The sequence below is a fragment of the Lissotriton vulgaris genome, chromosome 1_2, assembly GCF_964263255.1.
Source record: "Lissotriton vulgaris chromosome 1_2, aLisVul1.2, whole genome shotgun sequence".
Taxonomy (NCBI): domain Eukaryota; kingdom Metazoa; phylum Chordata; class Amphibia; order Caudata; family Salamandridae; genus Lissotriton; species Lissotriton vulgaris.
In genome coordinates this window covers 337,076,651-337,083,821 of record NC_141686.1, presented here as the reverse complement: position 1 = coordinate 337,083,821, position 7,171 = coordinate 337,076,651, and positions in this window count along the sequence as shown.

The following is a 7,171-nucleotide window of genomic DNA, read 5'->3' as shown; positions in this document are numbered from 1 at the left end:
CGGGGCTCCCAACAGGCTCATCCAGCAGGTGCGGTAAACTGGTTTATTTGCCAGTAGCATATGGTTGTCTCAAAGATTAAGCCATGCCCGTGTGAGTACACACATCTGGTACAGTGAAACTGCATATGGCTCATTAAATCAGTTATGGTTCCTTTGATCACTCCATCTGTTACTTGGATAACTGTGGTAGTTGTAGTGCTACTACATGCTGAGGAGTGCTGACCTCCTACAACCAATCCCGGCTCGGCGGGCCACTTCGGGGATTTTAGATAACTTTGAGTCGATTGGACATCCCCGTGACTGCAACAATACATTTAAACGTCTGCCCTATCCACCTTCGGTTGTAGTTTTTGTTCCTACCATGGTGACCATGAGTAAGGGGAATTCGAGTTTGATTCGGGAGTGGGAGCCTGGGAAACGGCTACCACATCCAAGGAAGGCAGTCAGCACGCAAATTACCCACCCTGTGATGCTCTTGACTCTGTTGTTGGTAGCTGGCTCTGTGTATACTATATCAAATTAGGTATATTGTGCACAGAGTCAAGTGGATCCTCAGAGGCTTTACAGAGGCTCAAGTAGATAATACTAATGTTCTCTTTTGTGGTAGTGTGGGAGAGCAGTTACGCATATTAGAGGGCAGTGCGACGCATTTGTTGTGCACAATCAATGACTAAATCCGAGACCCCTGGTTTGTAAATATAATACTTTTAGTATATTTATTTATAGAACCAGAAATACTTTGCTGCCTGTAAATGCGTTTTGCAGTTTCAATATTTTTCAACGTACATAGTGGATACAGTGTATCCTATTGGAGAAAAGACAATCAGCAATATGCAGGAAAGTAAACAATTTATTATATTGAACTTCTGGAAAAAGAATTAGGACCAGGTATGGTTCATGTAAGTGACACAAGCGCACCACCAACGGCACTGGTGCGGCCAGGTGCATAGGTCAAACTCAGTATCTGGTGCCAATGTGGTCCGAAGGAGAAAGGGGGCAATTAAAGTGGCACTACTTACAGGTAAGTAGCACGGTTTGATATCCTAGTCCCAGCGGAATTAAGGTAAGTGAAGAAAGGCCACAAGGCAGAACCAAATTTACATCTCCAGTGGCATAGGGGCAGCCAGGAACAGTGTGTCAACAGAGTTTATGGCACCCAATGCAAAGAATCTCAAAGTCTGAAAGGAAGGGGTCACTTCAGATAAGGGCACCTTAGGGATGGACCTGGTTGAGAGGGGACTCACGGAAACTTCCCATTGTGTGTGGCTGTGAAGGAGGAATACACATAGGTCAACTGTGAGATACACCCAGCCAAACCACCCAGGGACAGACACCAAATGGAGAAGGCAGGAAAATGGCAACGTTCTAGCAGTGGCATTTTCAAAATTGTAATTTCAATCCCACTCCACAATAAGTTGGAACTTTTCATTACAATTCTGAAGACACTAAACATGAATAGGTTACCTACTCCCATTTGCAGATTATAGCTTATTAAATGTAATAAGGTAACTCCAATGTTATCCTGTGGGAGAGAATGTTCTTGCAGTAGTGAAATTACAAATTTAAGAGTTGAAATTTAACATTCTCCTGATGCTCCCCCATTATAAATGCTGACACTCGCCCTGATACACTCCCATAAATGTACTATGACACTCATCTTGATACTCCCCTTAATACTTTGCCTGGCACTGGCTCCAGACATGCCCCCTCATGCCAGGTCCCATAGACTCAGTGCTCTTCTCTTGATGCCTGACAGAGGGAAAGATTTTACTGTATAAATATCCTGGGACATTCTTATCACTTAGCTAGCATGGACCCCTGTGTAGGCCCTACTGTTCAGCATTATAAGCCTTGGTTAGATTGGCCAGAGTACTGCAATGTTGTGTTAAGAAAGCAGAAAGCAGGTCTGACCAAGACTTCACCCAGCCCCACTTGTCTGCAAAGCTTCTCCTCCTGTTTTAGAGCCCCCACCCAGCTTGTGTGCTAAAGTTCAACTTCCACCATATTCTTTCAACACAGAGGGCCGGATCCTCAAACTATGTTTGAGAAAAGGAGAACTTTGCGCTTCATCTATGACAACTGGAGTAATGAATGTGGCAACAGGTTATACAGATTGGTACATCCACACCTAAATATAATCCTTTTTTGCAGTAAAAAGGTTTTTCTGTTTACCAAAGCAAATTTATGATAAACTTCAAGTCAATAAGGTATGACCTTTAGTCCAGCATAAGTGCCACGGTTCCAGGAAGGGCTGCATTTTGAACGTATAGGATGAGAAAAGTGCAGAGTAGGCTGTAAATGACGCAAATAGGATACGTGGCATGGGATGGCGTGAGATCACGTTACCATAGACTTCACACCGCCTTTAAACATATAAAAAGGAGGTTCACAAGGACCTATTTGAATTACTCCTCGTAAGTGACTTCTTCCGGAGGGTTACTTAAGAACCCTTGTACTTGTACATATTCTCTAAACTTGCTGCTTTATTTTATATTGTGTCTAATGAAATGTTATATTTACCATGCTTTCTTTTAGCCTTGCTTTCTCCTTATTGCATTTGAAATGTACAACTTGTAATCGCAGGATTTCTCACTTATAGGCAGATGTGAGTAGTCTCAAATATTATGTACTTTGCCTTTTTTAATGAATTTTGCCACAAATGATAAATGTGTCTTAAGGTTTAGACTTACTCTCTCACTGTCAGGAAACTGTCATTCTGTAAATGATATCTGGTCCACGAGGCTATCTGAGAATGCGGAGTCCTGGACACAGAACTATGATTTTTATGCCTTTGTATTAAAGTATGTAGAAGTTGCATCTTCTTAATAAAACTGTTAACCTTTCTTGTTTGGTTTCCACGGCTCACATATCTGTTTTCTCTATTTTTAGACCAAGGGTTCCTGCACACCCCGGTACAAATTAAGCCACCCCATTTGTCCCTAGTTCACTCTCACGATCATCCCAGCGCAGGCTTCCTGAACTGTTGCGCCCAGCGTCTTGACCTTTCTGCCCCATAATAAATCTCCCTCCAACATTTTGGTGCCGGAACTTTCGGGTAGCAGCTCTACAGACAGAAAGCATCTGGGCCGAGAGGAAATATTGGCTGCTAAGCGATCGTTCCCCCCTTTCTGACTGAGCCATAAGAGGAACACAACTTACGGGTAAGCTTATAACTTGATTGCCTGGTACGATTGTCTTCTCTTGGGTTACGGTGGAGAGGTGCGTATGTTTGCGAAGCAGCTGTATTCCCTCCATGTTACCGGTTTGTTACTGTCTGTTGGTCTCGTTATATATATTTTCAAACAGAGGGAAAGTAAGTTGTGTGAGTAGTGGAATTCTGAAGACTGGGAGTAAAGGTTATGACATTAATGTGATTTACGCATTTATCTTTCTAGGTGATCCTCTTTAGACACATGTTATTACTATGCCTTTTGTAAAAACAAAGTAGGAGAGACTGCGTCTGGCGTCTTTCAATGCTCATTTATTGCTAAGCCTCTCTGAAACAAGGGAGGGCCTCTGACCTATCTAATACATTGTCAGGGAAGGGAAGGTGAGTTTAGCGCCTTTCAAATGCTTATTTTTTTGCTTTTCTAAGTGATTCTAAGTGAGTCTCTGTATAGTAAACAGAGAAGGATACCCTCCATTTCAATGGTCAATGGAGAAGAAGCTAAATCTGAAATCCGCGTAGCTAACGGTATTTTTAGATGGCTCTTACGTAAACAATTGAGTCCCCGGGAAGATTATGTATCTTTGTTGTAAGTATTGTATTTTCACCAGTTAAAAGTATTTTTTTTGCATTTTTTGTTCTCTTTCTGTACATCATTTGCATAGGAAGCACTTCAGCGCCCTCTGGTGGCCAAAGTGCGCAATTATTGTTTAGAAAACACTAAAGATATTTGCATTTTGCTTTTCCTTTTTTAAAGGACATGCACAAATGTTCGCTATTTAATAGGCACTTTTAGGACTATATGTTACTGCTTGGTGTTTAGTGATATATATTGAGGTTTTTTATTAGGTTCAAAAGCGTAATTTGTTTATTGGTTTTTATGGTTTTGTATTGGAAGTCACTGGCTGGTACAGAGGCTGACTGTAGTGATACTATAATATCTAGGCACACTGTTTGTTTTTTGTTGATTCTTTTTTGATTAAAATCATGTGTATATTGATTGTAGAAGAATATTTTTATGCCTGGCCCCATACCAATACTATCATTTAAGGGTAATAGCCTGCTTGTAGGAGGCTGCTGAAAAATATTTTTGTGAACATTATTGAAGGCCACTGCCAAATGCAGAAAACTGGTTTGTTAGCGAGATTCAATATCTAGGGAGATTGTAAATGCATTTATGTATCCCCATGTGTATTGATCTGCCACTGATTTACTGAAGAGATTCTGTAAGCCAAAGCATCTAGAGCGCCACAATTGTCACAGATATACTATTTTAAGGCTTCTACTTTCCTGTGTGCATATTTGTCATTCAGGATTACCCCCCTCCCTACTAGCACTGCAGACCTCGCTAGGAAAAAAAAACTAGGTGTCACTTAGGTCTGTAGAAAATGTTTTTCTTTTAAACAGCGATTTTCACACAAGTAAATAGATTGATTGAATTTCATTTGCATAGTTAATAAAAACCATTGCAGTTTCTCCATTTTAAAATACATATACATACTGTACATTTTCACCGTAAACGTAATATTGCTTATAAAACGATATAATTCATTTTTAAAGTAAATAGAATACATGGTTACAAAACACATAAGCATATTTACAAAACCGCAAAGAAAATAAGATTGACAAAATACGCTGTCCCCAATTGCCCGCCTCAAAGATCACTCAAGGAGATGAGCAGACAGCCCACGCAAAATACAAGACAACAGATCACGGTACACTTTGAAAAATGCTGTGTTACTGCCCTTTCTGAGGATCTAACAGCATCCTCTGTTCAGGTTTTACCACTGACGGGTAGAGTCATCTTGACACTGATCTCACTCCTGGGAATTGACACAACAAACTTGCGGCAGGTGAGACTGACTATAGCACCCAGCGGAGTTACACCTTTATCCCTTTCTACACACAACGCAGAAGAATAATGCCAACACCCACAGCAAATTCACCAGCATTTGACGCGGATGGCATGTATCCAGGACGGGTCATCAAGACTGACCTAGAACTCCTATCAAATGACCAGGCAGCCATAGGCCATGACGATGTCTCAGTCCCAGACATCTCAGATGATTCACAAGACAGTAGACCAGAGAGTGCACAGGGCCAGCTATCCGTGAGCTCCCAAAGCCCAGTACTGTAGGGCTCAGCATCAGGAATGCCAGGTCAAAATGACACGCTATTTACAATAAAAGTGACACATGCTTCCAACACTGCAGCCCCCCAGCAGGAACAGGAACAAGGGAAAAATGAGGCCTCTGGCGGTTCACAGCATAACTCCCACATGCCACTCCTGAGACTTAACAGCCCAGACCCCGCATCCATCACTAGAGATCACAATACCACAAAAACAAGAACTAGACATTATGGCCCATTCCGATAACCTAGCCAGCAGCATTACACTACACAGACATACTATGATGGGTGGCACACCCTTAACACTGGTCCCAAGCGACAGTTCAATGAAGAAAAAAGAGACAACAAACAGTATCCCTCTGAGGTAGTAACTGAGGGAGATAGTGGCAGGTGGAGGACAGAAGGCGACCTATGCCAAAGAACGGGTAGAGAAGCAGGGGACATGTCACATGAACAGTACTCAAGAAGCCTCACCATAGAGCAACACAGCAGCTTCTCCTACAGCCAACCTCTTAAGTATACCCCAAGCTCTACCTACAGTCATTAACCACAACCCCCAGGTGACACCACCACCTACGCTTGTACCCCAGGCATCGCCTCCAGTAGTCACCCCACGTAGGCCAGTAACGCCACAGCTAGACCAAGATAATTTGGATCTGTCAAACATGCTTGAATGGGCAGAAAAGAGAAGACAGAGGAGAAAGAGATAGAAAATATTGCAGTGTTAGGTAACGACGGGCGACCTGAGGACATCTCACAGGAATATGATGTATCTGGTACAGCACGTCTGCGCACCACCAGATCTAGAGCACTGCACTACATGACCCTTAACATGCCAAGACCGCCACTGACTAATGGTCTGATGCCAAGTGAGATAGTAGTACTCGGAGAAGAGTCTGACTACTATGTGAATCCATTCTCAGATAACTTGGCAGGCTGGACAGAAGTTAATGCACCTCAAATGAAGGTGTGGCCCCTTGAAGGATCTTTTAAACAAGAGGAAATGGACACTGCTGAACAGTGTATCTTATAGAGGGCAGGAGACAAGGATTGGCACTATGAGTACATGCGCCAAGGCCTAAGGGTCTGGCAGAAATACGCACGCAGGTAGGGTCAAACAAGACGTACAGGAGTAACACCCAGCTGCCCCTGCTGTTCAAAAGTGTCAATGACCCTCCCTTCTCTGTCTCTTGGTCCCTAATGGACAAAGAAAATATGAAGAATGAACTCCCACCCCTCACAGAGGGTGCGGGAAGGTGGATACAAGCCTTTGAAAAACACACTGCAGTTGTGTCATTGGCTATTTGGGATGTGAAAAGTCTGCTCACCTCCCTGATTGAATAGGATGCAGAGGATATGTTTACACGCATCGACAAAAGACTTTCCACCACTAATACAAAATTAGATGGTGATCCTTTCAATAAAATAAGATCAGCGCTATGGAATGAACTGCACCAGATGTTTTCTGATGTCCCAGATATCGGATCTCTAATGTCACAAACAAGGTAATTAGCAATTGAAAACACAGGTGCTAAATTAGTACAGCAAAAATTAAAGGAATAAGAGGCTCTTGACGCAGTTATGGTGGCCACACCAGTGAGTCAAATGGCTGCTGTCACTAGTTTTCCACAAAGTGCCTTGAATGTACTAGGGGGTAACGCACGGGTAACAGCACAACACATACAACCACAGCTACCTCAGCAACACATACCTGTGTGACAAATGGTTCCCCAGACACAAGCCCTTGTACCACAGGGAGCTACAGTACTGCCCCCCATCAATTCGGTTTTACAGGGAACCATCCAGCAGAACCAGGCTGGAAGATATTCAAGTTAGGACAGCCCACAGATAACTCTAGTGTGTCCCGTGTTGTCA